Source organism: Sturnira hondurensis, unplaced genomic scaffold, assembly GCF_014824575.4.
Source record: "Sturnira hondurensis isolate 20B ecotype Veracruz unplaced genomic scaffold, ASM1482457v3 Scaffold0024805, whole genome shotgun sequence".
Classification (NCBI taxonomy): domain Eukaryota; kingdom Metazoa; phylum Chordata; class Mammalia; order Chiroptera; family Phyllostomidae; genus Sturnira; species Sturnira hondurensis.
Genome location: NW_028097436.1, coordinates 726581 through 752660, shown reverse-complemented (window position 1 = coordinate 752660; position 26080 = coordinate 726581). Strand labels below are relative to the sequence as shown.

Here is a 26080-nt window from a genome sequence, read left to right as displayed (position 1 = left end):
GACAAAACTCCATCTCACCAATTTTAGGGTCTTAACCTTTTGTATCCTGTGTCCAATAATTCAATGTAAGAACTTGGGTCCCATGCTTATGTGCTGGAAACCAGAGGCCATTTTTCTGAGAGGATCATTCCTGTGTTTGAAAGTCACCTGTTACTGCTTTGGTTATAATTATGTTTTTCCCTGGCCAAAAACCAAAGTAAAAGAGGAAACCTTAGGGTCGCAATACTGTGACCAGTAGCCTGGGAACTGCATTAACATAGAAATCAGGTTGCCTGTCACATGGAGAACTGGAGTTGGCAGGTTCCCCTTCCTGAAAGTGGGGTCTTTGTGCAAAGTAAAAAAATAAGAAACTAATCATTGGTTCTTGTTTCCTACAGAATCAGGCCCTCTCTCCCCTCTTAGTTTCATTTATGTGACCAACTTTGCTCCACTTCTTAGTTCCTATGTTCTGTCCATTCCTCCAGACACCCCCATTGTACTGTCAGCCTTGCATGCTGAACTCTGCCTTTGAAAGTTCTCTGTGCTAGGAAGAGAATGTCCTAGGCTTTCCCACCTACACTCTACTATTGTTCAGAATCCAGCATGAGACCCAGCTTTTACATAACATGTTTGATCATTCTGGTCCAGCTATTTTCAACTGGTGTACCGCAAGAATTTTTAAAACATGCAATATCTCACTATTTAGTCAGGAGTACTGCCTCTTTTCCCTTAGATTGTCAAATTAAAAAAAAAATGACAACAGCCAACACAACAACAGACGTTGGATGTGAATGCCCTGTCTTGAACCTTAAATATATAGGCCACATAACAGAGTTGCATCTTATTGGGCAAGGTTGCATAATAAGCTTGCTTCTGATTGGTTAATTCTTGGCACCAGAAAGCCTTTGTACAAAGGCATCTGATTTTTAAAAAAGTCAGTTTGAAGCAAAAAGGGTAGGGAATTGCCCTGGCTGGGGGGCTCGGGTGGTAGGTGTACCAAAAGGTTGCAGATTTAATCTCTGGTTGGGGGGCATCCGGGAGGCAATGGGCTGGTATTTCTCTCTCACACTGATGTTTCTGTACCCATGGATGAGGATAAAAAAGCATAGGTAATTACTATTATTATTTTTGTAAATCAATCAAAATTATACCTATTTTTGTCATATTGACAAGAAATATATATTTTGGTGTGCTGTAGAATTTTAGTAATTAATTTATGTGTGTCATGAGATGAAAAAGGTTGAAAAATGACTGTTCTAGTCTACACCATTCCCTTCTGCTTCAGAACCATGACAAATAATATTTGGGGGGCATTATTGAGAAAAGTGCTATTTACTTATTAATGAACTGACTCATGAGTACATCTAAAAATCTTTATTGAGTTCCTACTGTATGCTGTTCCTACTGTACCTAAGTGAAAAAAATGAGATGTAAATCTTTTCTTTACAGTGCTTAGAGTCTAACTGAAGAGACATGGAAAGGTATAAAGAAGTATACATAAAGTATTGTGGGGTTCACAAGAAGGAGACTTGAATTTTTCAGAGAATGGGAGGAGTCAAAGATAAATTACTGTAAAGAATATAATTTAAATGACTTTGGATATTTTATCATGACTTCCCAACTATCTAGCTACAAGGCGTGTCATGTGATGCTAGACACAATTTTTTTTATTTGTGAGCTTCTCAATGTTCGTTAGAAAGTAATACTTTTGCAAACCCTTTTTAAGACTATTTATTTATTTATTTTTATAAAGAGGGGAAGGGAGGGAGAAAAAGAAGGACAGAAACATCAGCATGTGGTTGCCTCTTAGGCATCCCCTACTGGGGACCTGGCCCAGGACTGCCCACAACCCAGGCATGTGTCTTGACTGGGAATTGAACCTGTTACCCTTTGGTTCACAGGACAGCACTCAATCCACTGTGCCACACCAGCCAGGGTCATAACCCTTTTTTAAGTTGTAAAATATAATATATGTATAGCAGAGTACATAAAACATAAATATACAGCTTAATGGATTATTGAGGAGTGAACATCTTCATCACTACCAACCAGGACAAGAAATAGAATATTTCTAGCAACCCAAAGGCCATTCTAGATTGTATAACCGTTCTCCAGAGAAGCAGAATCAATAGGACATATGAATACAAATATACATATATGGAGACAGAGAGACAGACAGATGCAGCAGGGGGTGGGAGAGGAAGAGAAGGAGAGAGAAAGAGAGAGAGAAGGAGGGAGAGGGAGATAGTTAGGATTTGGTCATGAAGTTGTGGGTGCTGGCAAGAAACTTGCAGGACAAGCCCCAGGTTGGAGACCCAGGGACCCACTATATTGCAGCTTGAGTTTGAAGGCTGTCTTCAGGCAGAATTTTTTCTTCCTTGGGGGACCTCAGTGTTTTTCTCTTAAGGCCTTCCACTGACTGGATAACCCACCTTCTGGAGCATAATCTGCTTTTCTCAGGGTCTACTAATTAAAGGTTAATCTCATTTAAGAAAGGCTTTCACAGCAATAGGTAGACCTGTGTCTGACTGTATGTCTTAGTACCACAGTCTAACAAGGTTAACACGTAAGATTAACCATTACATGGGCCAAATCTTTTTCCTTCCTTCTTTGTTTCCCTTTATGATTTTACTACCTATAAAATCCATGGATTTTATACCCATGGGACATGGATATAAAATCATCATCCATGGATATAAGTCCTGAGACTTATTTAGTTTTTCCTGATTTTTTGAACTTTACAAATTGGATTGTACAGAATGAATATTTTTGTTTCTGGCTTGTTTTGTTTAACATGTTTTTAAGATTTGTCCACGTCATCATTGCAGTATGTAGCAGTAGTACCTTCATTTTCATTGCCGTACAGTGTTTTATTGGATGATCATACCCCAACTTAACTATTCTTCCTTCATGGGCATTTTGTTCCCAGTTTGAGGTCACTACCAACTATAATGCTACTATAATCACATTCTGGAGCACATGAGCACGCATTTCTGTAGAGCAATTACTTATGAGTGGAATTTTGGGGTTGTAGAGTGTATGCACCTTAAACTTTATTAGGTAAGGACAAGATTACTCTCGAAAGTGAATAAGTCAATTTCTTCTCTCACCAGCAGTACCTGAGAATCCCTTCCTCTCCCACTTCTTCCTCCTCTCATCTTCTTCCTCCTTCCTCTCCTGTTTGCTGTCATGGCTGCCATGAGTCTGACACTGTATTCTCTTCCTCTTTTCATCTAGTTGAACCCTGATATTTCACAGTAGATACTCAGTAAACACATGCACAGCTGATCAAGAGACTGAATCAGTGAGTGAAGCATTTCTCATGCCATTGTGCCCTTATCTAGTCTTGTTGAGAACATGCACTTCTTTGGGTAGATTTCATTCTGCTTGAGAGCTGTTATGTGTGAGAGCTTGCGTGAGTGTATGTTCAGGTCTTGTCAAATGTTTACATTTTTTTCTCATCGAATTGGTGTAAAATGGCATCTCATAATCAAGATTTATATTTCCCTGAACAAGATGATGCTGACCATCTCCACGTGTTTCTTGGCCATGTGTGTTTTATCTTATGTAAAATATCTCTTTACTCCCATTTGACTGGTAAGAAAACTTAGGCTCAAAAGTTTACGTATCTTGCCCATATTTATGTATCATGTGGGAAGTCTGGGCTTCAAACTCAGGTCTGTCTGAACACAAAGCATTTGTTTTTTCTACCACCTGGGACTATTTATTTAAACAATGGTGCTGGTTTTAAATAACTATATCAGAAGTCATTCACTCAAATAACTCATTTCTTTCAAAGGACTCACTTGAGAAGTCTGTCCCTTTATTCCAACATGAGTCCATTGCTTGAACAACTTGTAGATTTCTTCCCACAATTGTTACCAACCGAAACTGCCTGTGTATAAGCCTGTAGGAAAAATAGACCTACTAACATGAAAATTTTCTCACTTTTTTGGAATCCAAATGACATTCCCCACATTTTCATCCATCCAGTGTAGGAGCCAGCTCCATTTGGAATGTCTATCGGTTATTTCAAAAATGAAAAGTAGCATTGCAGCCCTGGATGGTGTGGCTTGGTGGATTTAGTGCCAACCTGCATACCAAAGGGTCGTTGGCACAATTCCTAGTCAGGGCACGTGCCTAGGTTGCAGGCCAGGCTTCCAGTAGGGGGCATGAGAGAGACAACAACACATTGATGTTTCTCTCCATTTCTTTCTCCCTCCCTTCCTTTCTCTCTCTCAAAATAAATAAATAAAATCTTTTTAATAATGTATTTTATTTTATTTATTTTTAAAAGATTTTATTTATTTATTTATCTTTAGAGGGGAAGGAGAGAGGGAGAGAAACATCAATGTATGGCTGCCTTTTGTGCGTCCCCTGCTGGGAGTTGGCCTGCAGGGAACTGGCCTGCAACCCAGGCATGTGCCCTGACTGGGAATTGAACTGTGATCCTCTGGTTCCCAGGCCTGTACTCAAGCCACTGAGCCACACCAGCCAGGGAAATAATGTATTTTATTGATTATGCCATTACAGTTGTCCCACTCCCCTCTTTCATTCCCCTCCAACCTGCACACCCCCTCCCACCCACATTCCCCTCCCTTTAGTTCATGTCCATGTGTCATAAGTTCTTTAGCTTCTACATTTCCCACACTACTCTTGCCCTCCCCCTGTCTATTTTCTCCTCACCATCTATGCTACTTATTCTCTGTAACTTCTCCCCTCTTCTCCTGCTCCCACTCCCCTGTTGCTAACCCTCCATGTGATCTCCATTTCTGTGGCTCTACTCCTGATCTAGCTGTCCACTTAGTTTGCTTTTGTTTTAGGTGTGGTTGTTAATAACTGTGAGTTTGCTGTCCTTTCACTGTCCGTATTTTTTATCTTCTGTTTCTTAGATAAGTCCCTTTAGCATTTTATATAATAAGGGTTTGGTGATGATGAACTCCTTTGACTTGACCTTATCTGCCCTTCCATTCTAAATGAAAGCTTTGCTGGATAGAGCAATCTTGGATGTAGGTCCTTGCAGTTAATGGACTTGGAATACTTCTTTCCAACCCCTTCTTGCCTGTAAGGTCTCTCTTGAGAAATCAGCTGACAGTCAGATGGGAACTGCTTTGTAGATGACTGTCATCCCCTTATCTCTTGCTGCTTCTAGAATTCTCTCCTTCATTTTAATCTTGGTGAATGTAATCATGATGTGCCTTGGTGTGTTCCTCCTTCGGTCCAACTTCTTTGGGACTCTCTGAGCTTCCTGGACTTCCTGGAAATCTATTTCCTTTGCCAGACTGGGGAAGTTCTCCTTTATTATTTGTTCAAATAAATTTTCTACTTGTTGCTCTTCCTCTTCCTCTTCTGGTAGCCCTATACTTTGGATGTTGGGACATTTAAAGATTTCCCAGAGGCTCCTAAGCTTCTCCTCATATTTCTGAATTCTTGTTTCTTCCTTCTTTTCTGTTTGGTTGTTTCTTTCTTCCTTCTGGTCCACTCCACTGATTTGAGCCCCAGTTTCCTTTCCATCACTATTGGTTCCCTGTGCATTCTCCTTCATTTCACTTCGTGTAGCCTTCGTTTGTTCATCTAATTTGCAACCAAAATCAACCAGTTCTGTGAACATCCTGATCACCAGTATTTTGAACTGTGCATCTGATAGGTTGGCTATCTCTTGGTCACTTAAAAGTGTTGGTTCTGGGGCTTTGATTTGTTCTTATTTGAGCCATAATATTTTGGTCAGGTTGCGCTTGTTATGTTTGAGGGGCAGAGCCTTAGGTGTTCACCAGGGTTGGGAAACTCAGTTGCTAGGTTGTGATCCTGTATGTGGGGGCGGGGTCAGAGAGGGAGCAATGGTACTTGCTTTGCTCTCTCAGATTTCAGTTCCCTCTGCCATTTCCCACAAGCAAATTAGGCCCTTCTGATGCTGGTTCCTGGGTAGGTGGGCTTGTGTACGTTCAAATTAGGCCCTTCTGATGCTGGTTCCTAGGTAGGTGGGCTTGTGTACATTCTGGGACCCTGTGGGTCTCTCCAATGAACTCTCCAGTGAGGCTAGGAGTCTCTTGAGGCACTTTTCAATTGGTACTTTTAGGCTTTATTTCCTGGTGCTGGAGCCCTGGGTTGTGCGGTCTGTCTCGCTGCCCGTTTTTGCCTAGTTTATCTGAGTACAAATGTGTGACTGAGGTCAGCCCCGTGCTGCCTGAGCTCCTGGGTTTGGCAGCTACCACCTTTTCCTGCCTTCACCCCTCTCTGCCAGCCACCGACTCTGCCCCTCTTACTGGTCTGGATGAATGGTTGTTGGACTTCTGTACAGTTCAGTTTTCTGTCTGTTCTGGTTGTGTTTTTGTTTCTAAATCTTTGTTGTTCTTAATTTTGGTTGTGCAAGGAGGCACAGTGTTTCTACCTATGCCTCCATCTTGGCCGGAAGTCAATAAAATCTTTTTTTAAAAAGTAGCAGTACAATATTTGAAAATGTGCCTCTTGGACTCATTTCGGTGTTTTTCCAGCTGTGTATATTGATGTTCTGTGGACATACCTGAGGACCCCTGGTGGTGGCAGAAGGAAGCTGAGTGAACATTTTAACTGGACTTTTATGTTTTCTCTATTGAGATTCTATTTAATTTATTTTGGAAAAGAAAACCTGGTAAAAATCCATTTACAAAATGCCTTTTCTACATTTGTAGGCTCCTTCACTACTTTCCCCTTTTTTGCCCCGCTAATTCTGGGCATAACACTGACATACATGATACAGTCTTTGGCTGGACATCAACTCTGTACCAGCTACAATGTAACCTCCATGAGGGCAGAACTTTGCTCTGCTGTTGCACCCTCACTATCTACAAGAGTGTCTAAATCAGAGTGGATATTTACTAACTATCTAGTGAGAGAAAGAGTAAAAATGTTACAACGAGTGGCTACTTATTGCTGGGCACACTCAGCCCACCTGCTGTTCCACGTCCACTCACCGACTACATAAAGAAGGGGGAAGGAGATAGCAAGGGTGCAATTGCCTCATGGGAAGCTCAATACCCCCTTACTTGCTCCCCACAGTTAAGCATTCTGTGGGGGAGTCAGAGGATAAAAGAACTCCGTAGTAGTTCATTTTGGTGATTATAGTTTTATACATGCTTCATCTGTTCACAGTACCAGAGAGTCAGGTACAGGGTATAAAATTTAATTACATTTTTGCTTAACAGAATCACATTAGATGAAAGCTTCCTAGATGTGAAAATTGATTCAGAAGCTGTGTATATATCAATTCCTTTCCAGCTGCATATTTGAGAACTAAATTCAGTCAGAGTTCAGGGCCAAGGACAGTCCACACACCTTGGATTTTAGTAAACATTGAGTCCAAGTAGATAACTTCTCTTTAATGAGTAAGTCAACAGGAAACATTTTGTCATGGGGCTTATGAAATCTTCCGGCATAAGAAAGGAAAGGGAACATTTTTCTGAACATTCTAATGGAAAGTGAAGTCTGAAACAACTTCCTGTGGAAGCAGAGGAGCATTTTAGGGAATCGTTTGCATAATAGGATGCAGAAAGCCAAGGCTTCCCTGAGAAAGGCATAGAAATTTATACCTGGAGAACACACAGCTATGGATATAGAAGAGGATGAGACGAGAAGGGAGTTGGGCAAATTCAGGAACCATTGCAAAGCAATTAAAAATGCAACAGCTGAATTACTATCTGCATCGAAGGCAATAAACTGCGGGGTGGACAGAAAACCGCAGGACCACTGAGGTGGGGAACAAATGCTCTGTTCCCTTCTGGAGCACAGAGGAAAAGTGGGAGGGCTTTTAACCAAGAGGGCATGGGACTGGATAATGGCTACTGAAGGCAACAGAGAGCAAACCCCAGAGTTTCGGATACTTCCAGGGAGGAAACTGAACCCCTGAAATGGAAGCAATAATCAAACATCTGCTTGAACCAACATTCCTGAGTTTGTCCACAGGGGGCGCACTCACTATGATCTAGGCCAGTGATTTGCAACCTTTCTCATCTCCTGTCACACATAAAGTAATTACTAAAATTCCGCAGCATGCACAAAAATATATTTTTTGCCAATCTGACAAAAAAATAAGTATAATTTGGATTGATTTACAAAAATAATAATAGTAATTACCTACTCTTTTTGTTCCAAAATGACTTTTAAAAAAATCAGGTGCCTATACTTGCTTATGAGGATTTCTGGTACCAAGATTTAACCAATCAGATACAACCATACTGTGTAATTGTGACTAGTAAGATGCAGTGTTGTTATATGACCTATGACCTATATATTTATGGTTCAAGATGGACATTTACACCAGAGGGCTGTTGTCATTTTTTAAATTTGACCATCTAAGGGAAAAGAGGTCAGTGCCCCTGACTAAATGGACAGGTATTGTGTGTTTTAAGAAATCTTGTGGCACAAGGGATTCAAAATTGCTGCTGCAGGTAAGAGAGGGAAAGGTCTCTCTACTTTTCCCTTCTGCTCTTAACTTTGGAGTGGTGATCTGTAAGGCTGTATGAGGAAGTGAGGTCCATATTTCAAGGGTCTGGGGTGGTGTCTAGGAACAAAAGTGCATACTAGGGTGTGTAAGTCTTCTGTAGTATTTCTAGAAAGACCCACATCAGTACCTACTTGTTCCCTTTAATCTGGTGCTGCTTACTTTTAACCTGGGCAGCAGCTGTGAACTTGATGGGATGAGTAGCAGTCCAAATTCTCCACAGAAGCAGAACAAGTGAAATGTGATGTATACTTATGTATACAGATACATAGACATACCCACAGCAGACCCCCATCTTATTCAGGGGTGCGCTTTTTGTAGTTTCAGAACACAAAGCATTTATTCCAAAGATACTGAATGGAAATTTATTCCTCAGAAATAAACACTTAATAGGTCTTAACTTGAGCACCATTCTGAGCGTGTGATGAAATCTCATGAGGCCCCACTGTGGTCCTTCCTGGACACGCGCCCCTACCCTTTAGTCACTCAGTTTCCTCTCAGTTATCACAGTGACTTCTATGGTGTTGCAGTGCCTGTGCTCGAGTGATGCTGGTTTTACTTCATGATGGCCCCACAGTGCCAGAGCAGCGGTGCTGGTGGCTCTGACAAGCCACAGAGAAGACCTGAGTGCTTCCTGTAGGTGGAAAGGCGAGTACACTGCATTTAGATATTTTGAGAGGGAGATTGTATTTATATACCTGTTATTACAGTATGATGTTATGGTTGTTCTATTTCATTATTACTTGTTGTTAATCCTTCCTGTGCCTAATTTATAAATTAAACTTTATCATATATATATATGAAAAAACAGTATATGTGGAATTTGATACTATCTGTGGTTTCAGGCATCCACAGACAGTCTTGGAACATACCCCCCCACAGATAAGGAGGGACTACTGTATACACACATATGTACATATGTATACAGGCATTAATATACATCTATCTACCTATCTTTCATCTATGCAATTGGCTCATGCAATTGTGGAGGCTGATGGGTTCCAAGATCTGCAGAGTGAGCCAGCAGGATAGCTGATGGGTAATTCTGGCCCAAGTCCAAAGATCTGAGAACCAAAAGAGCTGATGGTCTAGATATAGTCCAACAGGACAACAGGCTGGCAGGCTCCAGATCCAGGAAAAGCTCAGGTTTCCATTGCAGTCTGAAGAGGGAAAAAGCTGATGTCCCAATTTGAAGACAGCAGGCAGGACAAAGTCTCTCTTACTTGTGTTAGGGGTCCTGTCTTTGTGTTTTATTCAGACCTTCATCTCATTGGATGAGACCCAAATGCATTAAGGAAGGAAACCTGCTTTACTCAGTCTATTGATTTAAATGTTAATTTCTGACATATTTCATAGATATAGGACAATATTTCAAGAAATTTTCTGGAACCATAAATGATCCCAAATAGCTGAAGCAATTTTGAGAAAGAAGATCAAAGTAGGAGGGATCACAATACCTGATATCAAACTATATTACAAGTCCCCAATAATCAAAACAGTCTGGTACTGGCATAAAAACAGATACAAAGATCAATGAAACAGAAGAGAAAGCCAGAAATAAACTCAAGTCTATGTGGTCAATTAATATTCAACAATGGAGTAAATAAAAATAGCCTCTTCAACAAATGGTGTTGGGAGATCTGGACAGCTACATGAAAGAAAAAAAAGAAAGAAACCCAATCACCAACTTACACCATATACAAAAATAAATTCCAGGTGGATAAAAGACTTAAATATAAGTTGTGACACCATAAAAGTCCTAGAGGAGAACATACACAGGAAAATTTCGGATATGCCATGCACCAATATATCCCCTGGAGCAAGGGACATAAAGGAAAGAATAATATGGGATAAATGGGACTTAAGATAAATGGGACTTTATCAAAATAAAAAGCTCTGCATGGCTAAAGAAAGCATCAGCAAAATGAAAATGGAAGCAATCATATGGAAACATATATCTGCATGTGATATCTCAGACAAGGTTCTGATCTCCAAAATGTATAAAGAACTCACATGGCTCCATTCCAAGAAGACAAACAACCCAATTAAGAAATGGGCAAAGGACCTGAACAGACACCTCTCTAAGGAGGACATACAGAGAGCCCAGAGGCATATGAAAAGATGCTCAGCATCACTAGCATCAGAGAGATGCAAATTAAAAGCACAATGAGATACCACTTCACACCAGTCAGAATGGCCACAATAACCAAATCAACAAACAAGTGCTGGTGAGGTTGTGGAGAAAAGAGAACCCTAGTACACTGTTGATGGGAATGCAGACTAGTGCAGCCACTAGTGGAAAACAGTATGAAATATCCTCAGAAAACTAAAAATGGAACTGCCTTTTGACCTGGCAATTCCACTGCTGTGACTATACCCTAAGCATCCTGAAACACCAATTCAAAAGAACCTATGCACCCTGATGTTTATAGCAATTTACAATAGCCAAGTCCTGGAAGCAACCTAAGTGTCCATCAGTAAATGAGTGGATCAAAATATACCGTACATTTACACAATGAAATTCTATGCAGCAGAAAGAAAGAAGGAGTTCCTACCTTTGTGAAAGCATGGATGGAACTGGAAAGCATTATGCTGAGTGAAATAAGCCAGGCAATGAAAGACAAGTACCAAATGATCTCACCTGTAAGTAGAAACTAATCAACAACAATTTTTTTAAAAAGCAAGAAAAATAAAGCCAGAGACATTGAAATAAAGAACAAACTGACAGTAATCAGAGGGGAGAGGGGAGGGATAATGGGGCAGGGAAACAGGAAGAGTTGTCAAGGAGCATGTATAAAGGACACACGGACAAAGCCAAAGGGGGATAGATCAAGGGTGGGAGGTGGGGGTTGGTGGGGCAGAGGGAGTGGTGGGGAGAAAATGGAGACAACTGTACTTGAACAGCAATAAAAAAAAAGATAACATTAAAAAATGTTAATTTCATTCCAAAACCCCATTCACAGAAACACCTAGAATAATATTTGGTCATCTGTGTCCCAGTCAAGTTGCCATCACATCTAATCAACCATTGCAGATCTCTTGCTGGCCTCCAATCATATATTTCAAGTTCATTGTCTGTGCCTAGGGGAGCCTGGAACAAGAAACGGAGGACCCCTGGCTTAGCTATGTCTACAAGGACTGCTTCTGGGCACTGGGCAGGGATCTCAGAGACAGAAACCTCACTGTTTATAAAGAAAAACATCTCTTTGGGAATTGAATCACAAAAACCTACTTCCCCCCAAGCCTGTGGCAGGTGGGTGTGGGCTGCTAGCAAAGCAACGACTTCCCTGGTCAGATACATGAGTCACACAGATCTGTGCTTCTTAACCTTAACTGCATCCTGGAAAACCCTGGGGGAGGACTTAAAAATATGGATGTCTGAATCCCATGCAGAAATTCTGAATTAATTAGTCTGGAAATAGCCTGGTCATTGGGATTTAAAATAAAATATATATAGTAGTATTCACCTTTTGGGATGTAAAGATCTATGAGTTTTTTAAAATTTTCACCTGAGGACATGCTTATTGACCCTAGAGAAAGGGTAATGGAGAGATAAAGAAGGGGAGAAACATCACTCAGCTGCCTCCTGTAGGTGCCTCAACTGGGGACCGAACTGTAACAGGGCGCAGCCAAAAGGGGGGCGCCCAGAAAAGGGATTTGGAATGGAGTCCAGAACTCAAGGTGTCCAGGAAATATTAGAAAGATTTTTAAGTTGTCTTCACCCCTTACCCACCTCCCCACAGGTGTCAGTTGGGGAAAGGGAAAAATGGAACAGGGCCATTGAGAGTTGTTTTGCATAGCAATGATTTTGCAGATAACCTCTAGAATGGTCATTTAACATATCTATACCCTTTAACTGGTTTCATAGATATGTTAAATAGCTGTGGCCATGCTTTGAGCCAGGGAGAAGGGAGTAACTTCCATACAGGATATAATTGGGAGGCAACACCCCCTGGTTACATTGCCTGTGTGAGAGCTTGGAGATGACTGGCTCCATGCCATGGGGTTGTGCCTGCCCAGACTCACTATGGCAGAGCAGTAAAGCTGGGAGGATATGGGAGTCCTGGCAGGTGTAGCCAATTGTGGGAGGAGTCGGAAATGGGGCTGCAAAGGAGGACTGGCACAGGGATTTAAATGTAGACGCAGCAGCCATTGGGAGAAAACCATGCAGCTGTGGCAAGTTGAGAGGGGAGAGCCACGAAGTTTTGGTAGAGCGAGGACCTCCTGTTGGCCATGTAAGGGAGAACCATGTGGTTTCTGCCAGAGTGGCGATCCTACCCTCTCTGCAGTTCTGGTGGAGAAAAGAACCACGTGGTTTTGGCCAGAGTTCAGACCGCCGCAGCTCTGGTAGAAGAGGACCACATGGCTTTGGGGTGCTCCCTTTGGCCGAATGGCCTGGGAAGCAGGAGAGACTTTGCCTGGAAGAAGGGCAAAAGAACTCTTTGCCATTAAGCCATGAGAAGGTGCCACATGGCTTTGGAGTAATTAGAGATCCTGCCTGGATGGCGACACAGCTGACAGTGCCAGCGGCCTGAAACACGGATGTGTGCTTCTTTTCCTGAGATACGGTACCCCAAATTAGGGCAGGGGGGAAGGAAGCACTGTGGGCGTCTGTGGTTATCCTAAAGGACTTTGATATATTAATGGGGACATTGGGTCATTACTATAAGTCTGTATAGCTTTATTTTTTTTAAGATTTTATTTATTTATCTTTAGAGGGGAAGGGAAGGAGAGAAGGAGAGAAATATCAATGTATGGTTGCCTCTCGTGGGTCCCCCGCTGGGAGCTGGCCTACAACCCAGGCATGCGCCCTGACTGGGAATCGAACCGTGATTCACTGTTTCGCAGGCCCATACTCAATCCGCCAAGCCACACCAGCCAGGGCTGTATAGCTTTAAATAAACCTTTCCTTTCCTTTTCACGAATTTCCAACATTGAGAGACGTCTTTCCTCTGGTGGCAGACAGATAGCCCAGTAGGTATTAGTATACCGTCCTTGGGAGGGGCCCCTGTTGTTCTGTAACAGTCTTTGGCATTCTTGGGAAGGCCAAATATTACCCACCCTTGGACCTCTGTTCTGTAACAGAACCTGCAACCTAGGCATGTGCCCTGACAAGGAATTGAACCTATGGCCTTTTGGTGTATGGTTTGACACTCCAATTAACTGAACCACACTAGTCAGGGACAACTCTATGAGTTTTAACACAGACTCATGTAACACCCACCACAATCAGGATACAGAACAATCTAACAGTTTCCAAGTGTCTGTGATTTGCCCTTTGAATTTTCCTCATTTTCTTTCTTTTTATCCTCAGCCAAGAACATTCTTATTAATTTTAGAGAGAGGAGAAAGAAGGGAGAGAGGGAGAGAAATTTTGATGTGAGGGACAAACATTGATTAGTTGTCTCTCATACTCAACCTGACTGGGGACAGAACCCACAACCTAGGCAGGTACCCTGACCAAAAATTGAACCCACAACCTTTTGGTGTACGGGACCAACTGAGCTACACTGGCCAGGGCAATATTCCTTCATTTTCTGCTTCCCTCTTAACTGAATGAGCAGGAACATTGGAGACTCAGCAACATTCCAACAAGAGATTCAGAAAGGTGACCCAATGTGGAAAGAAGGTCAATCCTCCTTAAAGGAAAACAGGTGATACCAATTACCAAAAACCTAGTCCAAATAAAAAAAAATATCCTAAAATGGGATTGTTCTAAAAGCTTAAAAATAGGGAATGAGACTTTCTTGGCAAAGATCGGCATTGGATGGCATGTGAGAGTTCACTTCCTCTAATGGCCAGGCATGCGGGTTTGCACAGAGGGGTGGAAATAGGACGCCGTCTACTCAGTCCAAATGAGTAAATTGTAACTGCTGCCAGATGTTCCTCGGCAGAAACAGAATTTCAAGCAAATGATGAAATCCGTCTCTTTCTATGGCACATCTTTGTAAGATCATTACTGAGCTTGGGTGATTACAGCAGCAAGATTCTAATTCAGGCATCATCTACCATGGAGCCAAGTCATCACTGGGAAATCTCAGGAGCTTTGGGGACAAAATTGTGCATCTTTACTGCATTTCTCTGTGTCCAGGCCTTATGGAGGAGTCACCATGGAGACAACAGGGCTCATTGCCTCCTGTACAAGCTGGCTGTGAAGGAAGTACTGCTGGCCTCCCTCAGACCACATCCTCTCCCCTCCATCCCATCAGTGGACTTTCCCCTTTGGGCATCAAACCCTGTCCTCAGGCAGCCAGAAGAGCACTGGAATTCAGATACAAGTGGGGTATAATTTTGAAGGAGCCCCTAGTGTCCACAGAGACATATGCAAATATATTTAGGGCCAGATTCAGCATCGAATATTCTCTAATGAAAGAAGCCACACAAGGTAATGTGAGAAGGCTAGGGACAAGAAAATTAAGGTTCATAATTTAATTTCACTGCCTCTTTTGGTTTTGTGAAAGCATCAAGGGAGTTGGTGATGTTACACTTTTGGGTTCACCTAAAAATAGACAGACCGCAGATCTGAGACTGTGGGGGGAGTTCTTCCAGCAACAGGAATACTAGTGTTTCAGTAATAAGCATAAGCTGTGCATGCTGTTGCATTGAAAATATGGGATACTGACTGGTTTTTACCATGAGGTTGCAGGTTGGACCCTTACTCTCTCTGTAAAGGTCCTGACTTCTTATCCCAAGCCTCTACAGTGGAGGTCAAAGGGCTGTTAGTGTATTATTGCTGCTGCATTAGGAAATAAAATTTCTTCTTTTCTCTGTGTGAGTCATTGAGCAGAAATGCAGGCTAAATGATTTTTAATTCTTTACTTTCAATCATAATGGGCAAGTGCTGTGGGGGCAACTTTGCCCACAAAGTCCCCTGGTCCGCTACGGATGAAAGCAAAACTACCAAGACATGATCTGCTGGAGAGGAATGGTGGCTGATTTCTCAAAGGGGAAGGGCCAAGAGCTCCTTCCTCAAGGGGCTTTTATTGGGTTTGTTTGCACAAGAATACAGGTAAGGATCAAACAATAGACAGCATTCAAAGAACTATGAGGGGTTATTCTCAGTCAGGGTCAGATAGTGAAAGAGCCATAAAACTTTGAGGAACAAACTTCTTGCTTGGACCCTAATCATTTAAATGAGAACATTCTAAACAAAGCAGCTTTCACAGGATTTTTGCATATTCTTTCTTAGGCCTGATCACCCGGGGAACCCACCCTTTCCTGCAGAGAACTGCACTGCCTTCTCCGTGATACGTTTTTAGGCTTAAGTGGATTAGAGCCAGGAAGCACTTCTCCCAGATGGAACTGGGGACTCAGGCTGTTATAATAGCTGGGGGGCGAGGGTTCATCGCTCCTGCTTGTCACAGCCCCCCCTCCTCAAGTCCTTCCATGATGGCCTCCCAAGTGATCGTGTCTCGCTTTGGTTGCCCCTCCTCTGAGGGGTAGTACTCATCATAGACTAACTGACCACACATTGGGAGCAGGGGACAAGCTTTGTCTCTTGTGGCTCGAATTCTGAAGGTCCCTCATTCAGCCTTATCCATGGGGGGGCGGTTACAATTCCTGAAACCAGGCAGAGCAGTCCCCAACAGTGCTGGGCAATAAATCAATAACTAAAATGGTTGCATCCATTGGATTGCTTTAACCAGAGCCAACCTCATGCCACAGGGGCCAGAAATTTTCCCGGCTACTTAGCTGTCACATTGTGAGTGGTGGTTTGGGCAGATACACATTCAGATCAACAACTGGATCACTGGTGCTTTCCTGTTCTCTGAAATCTGTGTACTTGTGAATCAAGAAACACGTGATGGTACAGCCCTGTACATCCATGGCTAATAATGGTAAAGGGCTGAAAAAAAATTCCAGAGCAGAAGAAAATGGATCTGATGTTCTAAAACAAATCTGGAGTTTCTTAGGACAGACACTTTTGTACAGAACTCTCCCACTCGATTGCAAAATATTAGCATACCCACTCATGGAATGCCAGTAGAAGCACCCATCCAGTCGTTTTGACAGCTCAAACCAAACAATCATACAACCAACCAACCAAGTAACCAACCATGCAAATCCTGCTCCCATACACTCCCAAAACTCCTGGGTTAAGAAGTACTGGAGAGAGGAGGATTTCTGGGAAGGAGGGCTTATAGGGAATAGCCTGTATTCGAAGAGTTTTGCAACCATATCTTCTTTTTAAAATGTTAAATATCTTTATTTATTATGAAAATATGCTCTTTACAACAATGTAAGCACTACAGGAGTGCATTGATTGCATTTCTATGGAGAGAGAAAGAAAGAACCCTATTATGAAGAACTGTCTCTTGGATTTTGGAGGCAGAGAAATCCCATGATTGGCCACCTCCAAGCTGGAGACTCAGGAGAGCCAGTGATGAGCTTCAGCCTGAGATTGGAGGCCTGAGAACCCAGTCTGAGCCCAAGAGACCAATTTTCCAGTTCATATAGTGTCAGAAGGAGCCAGTTTGCCCTTCCTCCACATCTTGACTTAGGCCCTCAGTGGATAGAATGAGATGTCACTGGCGAGGGCATCTGCCCATGCTGCCTCCGGGTGTGGGAAGTTGGTGAGAAGGCAATGAAATGGTGCAGGGGGTACAGAGAGGATTTAGCCCTGCTTCCAGAGATGAAATGATGTAATGCTTGAAATTTGCTTCAAAATAATCTAGTAAGGGGGAAGGTGGAGGGGGGAGGTGGGAGCCAATCATTTTGAAAGTTTTCCTGAAAGGAACAGCTAGGAGGAGCTGAACTCTTTCCATTTGGTCTTGGGACAAAAGCAGGTACCACACCAGCAGCTCCACACAATATGATGTGCTCACGAAGGAACCCAGTAGGGGTTCCTTGGATGAGTAGTGTTGGATGACTCCTTGCTGAACCTCAGGGAAGAAGTGATGGCCTTACTAGTTTCACAGAGGAAGAGGAGGAGGAGTTATTGCAGCCAGAAGAGGATGAGGAAAGTTTATTGGACAGCTGTGGACCAGTCGCTAAGACTTCTGTCCTCTCCAAATTGTCTCAACTCAGTACATCAGTTGGTCAGGAACCAACTCCTATGAAACCATTAAACGTACCCTTTTCACTAGAAAAGAATCTTGTAAAATTAACAGTTGTCCCACATTTAATCCAATAGTTTGTGATGCTGTGCTTGATAAGGAGAAGACCAATACCTCCAAGATGTTGAAAAACCTCCCTTGGAGAAGAGATGAGAAAAGATGGTCTTAGCCTAAAACGTTGCTCTGATTCTGAAGGGATCATTCCCAGTGATTCTGCCTGAGATGGGCCCTTGCTTCCTTGTCCTTCAAATAGTTACTTTCACCAAACTGTCCCTGATAGAAGTATGCTTGGTAGTAAGAAATCTGCACCTGTCTGCTCTCAGGTCTTAGGCCGTTCAGACACCCCTCAGGCAGGGTCACCCTAGAGAAATGGATCACGTGAATCAAGTCATGAAATGAGGTTTCCAGTAGTCTCCAGTTCATCAAACAAAGATGTTTTTGATAAGGATTCTGGGAGCCTGAAAGTCCCTGAGAGAGCAGACCAAGTCCTTCCTGTTCTGCAAGCCAAAACAAGGACTAGTGGGTCTACCAGTTCAAATGCTAAATTCTTCCAGGAAATAATAGTTAGCCAAATATCTGGGCACCTTTAGTCCAGTTAAGTTGACACATAAAATTAACCATCATAAGACCTACTGCCTCACAAACCCAGAAAGTCTGAGCCCCATCCCATATGGGGAGAGGGCTGCAAACAAAATGGCTCAAGGAGGACTTCCACCAAGATGGAGGCATAGGTGGAAACACTGTGCCTTCTCCCACAGCCAAGTTTGAATACAACAAAGGTTTGGAGAACAAGGACACACCCAAAGACCAGAAAATTGAATTATACGGAAGTCCGACAACTACGAACCGTTCAACAGGGATGGTAAGAGAGGCAGAGCCAGCAGCGGAGCTGGGTCGGGCAGGACAGATCCCCCAACCTAGGCGTGCAGGCAGCCCGGAACCAGTTGGGGTGTGGGGCAGACTGACCGCGGTCGCACATTTGCGCACAGTGAGACGGACCATGCAGGCCCCAGGGGGCGAAGGCTGACGGCAGTGGCACACTCGTGTGCAGTGGGACGAAACGTGTAGGCCTGGTGATGGTGGTGGCTGCAGCGCCGGTGGGAGCTGCGGCGACAGGTGGCAGATGGGACACAATTGTTCCTCTTTGACCCCGCCCCCACATACAACGTCACAACCCAGTGACTTAGTTGCCCTGCTCTAGTGAACACTTTAGGGCTCCAATCCTGCTACATAACAGGCACAAACAGCCCAAAAAATGGCGCAAGAAGAACTCAAAGTCCCAGAGCCGATAACTCTCAGTGACTGAGAAATTGCCAGCCTCTCAGAAGAACAATTCAAGACACTATTTATCAGGATGCTCACAGAACTGGTTGATTATAGTCACAAATTAGAGGAACATATGAAGGCTAAACTAATGGAAATGAAGGGAGATGCACAGGAAACCAATAGTGATGGAAAGGAAACTGGGACTCAAATCCATGGAATGGACCAGAAGGAAGAACAAAACATCCCACCAGAAAGGAATGAAGAAATGAGAATTCAAAAAAATGAGGAGAGGCTTAGGATCCTCCAGGACATCTTTAAACGTTCCAACATCCGGATTATAGGGGTACCAGAAGGGGGAAAGAAACAGCCACGAGTGGAAAACTCATTTGAACAAATAATAAAGGAGAACTTCCCCAAGCTGGCAAAGGAAATAGACTTCCAGGAAATCCAGGAAGCTCAGAGAGTCCCAAAGAAGTTGGACCCAAGAAGGAACACACCAAGGCACATCATAATTACATTAGCCAAGAGGAAAATGAAGGAGAGAATCCTAGAAGCAGCAAGAGATAAAGGGACAGTCACCTACAAAGGAGTACCCATCAGACTGTCAGCGGATTTCTCAAAAGAGACCTTACAGGCAAGAAGGGGCTGGAAAGAAGTATTCCAAGTCATGAAATCCAAAGACCTACAGCCAAGATTGCTTTATCCAGCAAAACTTTCATTTAGAATGGAAGGACAGATAAAGTGCTTCTCAGATAAGGTCAAGTTCAAGGAGTTCATCATCACCAAGCCCTTATTATATGAAATGCTAAAGGGACTTATCTAAGAAAAAGAAGATGAAAAATATGAACAGTGAAAGGACAGCAAACACACAGTTATTAACAACCACACCTAAAACAAAAGCAAACCAAGAGGATAGCTAGATCAGGAGGGAACCATAGAAATGAAGAACACATGGAGGGTTAGAAACAGGGGGGTGGGAGGGGGAGAAGGGAGGAGAAGGCACAGAAAATAGCATAGATGGTAGGTAGAAAATAGATAGGGGGGAGGGTGAGAATAGTGGGGGAAATATAGAATCTAAAGAACTCGAGACACGTGGTTATAAACTAAGGGGGGAGAATGGTGGGGGAGGGAGTGTGTGGGTGGAGGGGAATGAAAGGGGGGAATAGAACAACTGTAATGGTATAATCAATAAAATACATTTTTAAAAAAATGGTCAAGGAAATTGCTGGGCTAAATGGCCCAGCACTGCTCCACGCTTGCTCTTGTCTCTGGTTGTGAGCTCCAACAACCCCATTCCCAGCCCTCGTTTCATAGGATTGGTGTCTGAGGTGTTTCTCTTGAGCTATGATGACCTGTTCCAAATTCCCCCTCTGACTTAACTGGACTAAAGTCCTTGGCCAGAGGTCTGCTTTGCATGTTTGCCTGATTTCTGTTTCCCTGGAGCCTTCGAGGAGAGACCCACCCCAGCATGCAGCTGAGTGTAGTCTCAGGAGCACAGGCTTAGGTGTAAGACATGGCTGAATCTAAGTCTCAGCCATCTCTTTAGCAGGTGTGGGACCTTGTGCAAGTTATTTCATATCTTTAAGGTTCAGTTGTCTCAGCTTTAAAATGAGAATAGTAATATGATTTCATAGCACTGTTGTAAGGATCAAATTATTAAATAATATAAATAAGTGTTAAATGCATAGTACAGTGTTTCATATACCTTTCTAGTCTCACCATCTTGAGCCTATGAAATTATATAAACTTAAAAAAAGATTTTATTTATTTATTTTTAGACAGAGGGGAGGGAGAAAGAGATGGAGAGAAACATCAATCTGTGGTTGCCTCTCATAAGCCCCCTACTGGGGACCTGGCTTGCAACCCAGGCAGATGCCCTGATTGGGAATTGAACTGACAACCCTTTGGTTTGCAGGCCGGCACTCAGTCCACTGAGCTACACCAGCTGGGGCACATATAAACTTTGCATACACTGACTTACTTTCTAGAAACTTTATCCCCTGAAAGTGTCAACCCCCTTCTCTCTGACCTGTTTCTGAGGCACTGACATGGGCACATCTAGAACCAGCGGTGCCTTGGTTTCCCTGCTATTCACTTCCATGCCACTGCCTCCCTGGCCCCACTTTGCTGGGACCTGTTCTCTTTGTGGTCACCAAGAATGCTGGTTTTGAAAGGAAGAATGCTCTTCTTCTTCCCCTTCAGCACATCTGTGGCCAAACTACGCCTTCATGTGTGGTGGTGAAAGGTTCTGGGCTAACAGAAGCACTGAGACTAACTTACAAGAGTAAACAGAATCCCCAACACAGATGACAGAAAACTGTACTTGAACAGTAATTAAATAAAAATTTAAAAAAAATGAATAAGCAAAACAAAAACACACCCATAGATGTAGAGAACAAGCTGAGAATTGCCAAAGGGGAGGGCTGGGAAGATGGAAATTTAAAAATAAATTTAAAAAAATGAAAAAAGGAAGAGTAAACAGAGGGACTGCTCTTGGAAGGAACAGGCCCAGGCCCGCCCCGCCTGATCCCAGCAGGCCTGATCATAGTGAATGTATATTTGAGTCCAAGCTGAGTCACCTCCCCTGGCCAAGCCCTGTAGAGGCCCTAGATTAACTGCTCTCCAGAACGACTGACCCCTGGAGCCCCAGTCCCTCAGGAGCACCCCTTAGCTCTCACCTTCCCCTCCTGGCCCAGATAAGGCAATCACAATAGAGATTTCTTAAACTGAGGGATATTTTCTTCTCAATAATTACCTGTGCACCATAACAACAGTCTAGTTCAGTATGCTTTGCACCAATTTTCATTCAGGCCTTTTCATCATCTTTCCTCCAAAAACACCAAGTTCCCATTCCTCCCATTGCCTTCAGGGTCTCAAATTCCAGGACAAAATGCCACACACCTGTTCCTTAAGGGCAAATGATAATTTTCAAGGATTGAAAAGTCAAGATAAACTTAAGGCAAACCTTTTTTGGGCTTCACAGGTGCAAGCCTGGTTGTGCTCCAAAATTACCAAGCGACCTTGCTGAGTACTAAGCTTGTGGGCCTGAAGCGCCTGCTATGAGCAAACATCCTCCAGAGCTCAGAGCAGCTACAGAACTATGTCACAAAGTTGACTTGTCCAGAAAAAGAGGAGCTCTGTCTTGAAGAAAATTTCGTTCCTTTACTGCAAAATGCAGAAATTACTTACAACATTCCAAGGGCCAGCTCGGGGCTTTAATAATTTAGAGGGCCATTGTGGGGACCCTGTGTTGGCCTGTGTTGGCCAAGTTCTGGCTGCATCAGGGGCAGGGAGACTCAGACACTGAGTGATGTGAACTACTCTTTGCTGCCTGACCTTCATATTAATCCTGAGAGATGGAGGTCAGGAGTTAGCCATGTTTTGCAGGTGACCAGCCTGAGGTTCAGGGAAATTAAGTGAAGACTGCACAGCCATCTTTGAAGTTGAGCTCCCACCAGATTCCAGATGTTTTGGGGTCTGATTTCAAATCCACCTCCTAAATTCTCTGATCCAAGTTGTCCTTCTATTCTTCCTGCATTAATACATTGTCCTCCAACATGCTGTTTCCGGGTTCAGTAGATGTCACCTCCTTTGGCCTGAGTTCTGGGTCAGATAAGAGACGGGACCAGGAAAAAGGTTTGGGCTTGAGAACCAAATAGGTTGGCTCCTAGGTCAGTCCTGAATGAGCCAGACAGTCACAAGTAACAGTGACAATAGCAGGTCTCCTTGTAGGAACCTATCTTTGTGAAACTTAGGGCGTGGAGGGGCCAAGAACACCAAGAGAAGGCTAGAGAAAGGGGCAGAGCCTCAGATGCTCATCTTCTGGATCCAAATGAACTGAGTGCTTGCTCCTGCAGCTGGGGCAGGGTGGAGGCGGGGGTGGGAGTGGGAGAGGGGTGGAGGGAGGCCAGAGTATTACTTTCATGGGTATCTTCACGTAAACTTAGGCAAGAAGTCTGCATCCTCATGACATAGACTTTAATGTCAGTGTTTTCTTTGTCCTACCGACTCTGCCCATTAATGACAAATAAATCTTCTTGAAGCATCATCATTTTGAGTGTAAGGTTCTCTGAGACTGCCTCCCTGGCCCTCTGACCTACGTACCCATGATTTCCAAGGGAAGCTCTCTGCTCCAGCCAGGCCATGTGTTCCACTGTCCCCACAGGGGCCCCACTCGTCCACGTTCACATTTTTGCTTGTTTCCTTTACCCCACTCGAAGTGCCTTCTTCCCGCCTTCTCTTCTGTCTGGCAGTCTTCCTCTCTCTCTAACCCTGGATAATGCCTGAGCTCCGCCGTGGGACGTCCCTGGCTGCCCTGCTCACACTGATCTCTCCCTTTTCGTATAGTTCTTTCAGTCTTGCTACCTCTTTCTCTAGGGGTAAGATCACAATCAATCCATTTTGTTTTGTTTTGTTATGGACGCTAAAGCAATTTAACTACTTTAGAGCAGGATCCACATCATACTTTTGGTATCCTCCTAAGTGACCAACTTTCATATTTTTCTACCCAGTAATTGAATAATTCTTTTCTTATTATGGGGAAAACCAAATTTCATGTGGCTCTTGGTGGAGGACAAGCTGCTTCCAATGGAAGCCAAGGGGGCCAGGAGCTTGTCAGTCCCCCTCCCATGCCAGGCAGGTAGATGCAGATGCATGACTGGATTTTAGCTACCCGGAGCTTTGAATTTTCAGAGCACTATAAAGATTGCCAGTAAAGAAAGAAGCTGACCAATTGTGCCAGGTGACCGTGGTCACATCAGCAGGCCAGCACAGGGGAGTCACCCACTGAAAACTGCTCTTGGGGGTTGCAGAGAGCCAGGACTGGGGTCCTTATCTGATGAGTTCTGGGCTGTGACCCAGTTCCTGCTGGGACTCTCTGGATGGAGGTTACTCACTTTCCTACCTGGTTCTTCAGCCTCCTGCCAGTTCTCTGAGCTTTGTGATGAACTTTTCACGAATTTCAAATTTGTCAGAATTGACTTCTGTTGCTTGTAGTTAGGACTTCTGTCTGCTATACTCAATATGGTCCAACCCATGCTGAGCTGACTGTACTGGGCCCTGTGTCAAATGCCCCAGCCTTCTGTTGAAAGGTTGAGGTCAGGCTGCAGGGGCACCAACATCAGACTAAAGAGTCAGAGAACTAAGGTGGTTTGGAGCTCAGAATAGCAATCACTGGGAAAATGGAAGCCTCAACCAACTAATTCACTAGAGTTTTCAATTCGTGTGAAGTAGGTTTCTTCTGGAGTTGATGGCATGTCGGGGATGTCACTGTGCCACGGGCTTTCTCACCAGAGTCCCCTCCACAAGAGAACTGGGTCACTGAGATGGGAGGGTGCTGACTGTTTAGCACCAGAAATTTAGGTTGCATGTGTGAATATGGGGATCAGACTTGCAGATCTGGAGGGCTTGCATGTGGGGGCTGCTCACAGTCGGGTCTGAGACTTGATTTTATCCTCCTCTCAAGTTAAGAAATTGGTCTGTTTCTTTTTCATGGAATCTGGCAGAAGACACAAGTCTCCTGAGTCAGACGGAGGACTCCATTTGTCCCGGCACACACTTAGACCAAAGAGTTGTATGTTGTTTATCTGAAACCAAAATTTAACTGGGCATCCTGTACTTTTATTTGCTAACTCGGACAAATCCAGGCACATAGGAGTATTTATTATTTGGCAGTCAAAGCCGCGTATCCTCCGCATCCCTGGCGAGGCTCACAGAGACCTGAGAAACACGTGGGGACAGCGGCACAGGCTTGGCAGGGGACTGAGGGACTGCAGGCATCTGTGGGCCCCGGCAGTGGAGGAGCATTTCAGCTGTCGCTGTGGGTAGGTGGGCTCCTGGTGACTGAGCCAGCAGCGTGGTCCCTCAGCAGCCCTGGCCACGCCTCCAGCTGCTCAGCACCTGTTGTGGGTGTGGGTTTTCCAGGCCAGGTCTCTGACATTTGGGTGACAATTTTTTTCTTTTGTTCTCCTAGCTTCCCTTTTCACACCCATATTTTTTTTTGTCATTTCAGCCAGTATAACACATTTCAAACTAATTTCTTGCCTTATATTGTTCTTTGGGTTATTTAGAGGAATGCTAAGTTCCTGGCTGGACCAGAACAGATACAGCTGTGGGGCATCTTCTGCATGAACAGGCTCATGAGGATGCCCAGTGCTCAGCATGGAAGGAATGAGTAAGAAATGCTTACTTAACATGAATTCAGTTACTGCTGGAGAATCATTGACACAGACATAAGACAGTATTATTCTAAAATGAATGGGGGTCAAAGGCACTGGGGCTTGTTACAGGAGAATGTTTTCAAGCTGAGTATAAAAAAGGTGATGTTAGGTAGGACATTATGTGTAGCTCAGAAGTGGAGTCAGGGGAGATGGATTATTGGATAGAAAGAGCTTATTTTATTTTCATTCATAGAATAATCACAGTATCAAAGTGTCATTCTTTTCTAGAAATCTCCCCAAATGATGAAATGAAATACAACCCTGCATTTGTTTTAGCAGTGTAAGCATAAAAGTAAAAAGGGATATTTAGCAGTCACAGACTCAACAATACTTATTCCGTGCGAGACACAAACTGCAGAGTCTTATGCATGTTTTACTAGAGTTAAGGTGACCCTTCAGATACAGCACATCAGCGTCAGTGTAATGATTCTCCAAGGGGTCTTAAAACATTTCTCTTGGAACCCATGAGCTGGCTCTGTTGGTCTCTCTCAAGCAGAAATGCTCAGAGCTAACTGCATGTGAGCTATGGGTTGGGAACACAAGGGGCCAATTGTCATTTGGTTTGCTAATCAATATTGCTTTATTCCATTGCTTCTGTTTCAAGTGCCTCTAGACAAAGAGGACCTGCCTCCCTCGACAAAGGGGAGCTTCCATAAAAACATTTCCCTTAAACCGTAGCTAGGGACAGGCTGCAGGTAGATGTAGTGGTTTCAAGTTGCCAAGTCTTTGATGTTAGGGTCCTGTGGTGCATTATTCATTAGTAAAGTTGGGGCCAATTGCTAGCCCTACATATTTCTCTGTGATGATGAACTTTGTGTGTCAACCTTACTGGGTCATGGGGTGTCCAGGTATTTGGTCAAACATGATCTAGGTGTGTCTGTGAGGATGTTTCTGGATGGGATCAATATTTGAGTAGGTAGACTGAGTAAAGCAGGGGACTCAGTCAATGTGGGTGGGCCTCATCCAATTAGTTGAAGGCATGAATAGACCAAAAACGCTGAGTAAGAGGGAACTCCTCCTGACTATGTGTCTGGGTTCAGACTTTGGTCTTTTCCGGCCTTTGGACTCAGACTGATATATCAGCT

At 43.6% G+C, this 26080-nt stretch overlaps 1 pseudogene; it reads left to right on the top strand.

The window, feature by feature from the left end:
• Nucleotides 1-18101, top strand: part of LOC118981864 (S100P-binding protein-like) — a 29598-nt pseudogene extending 11497 nt beyond the window's left edge.
• The last annotated feature ends 7979 nt before the right edge of the window (nt 18102-26080 follow it).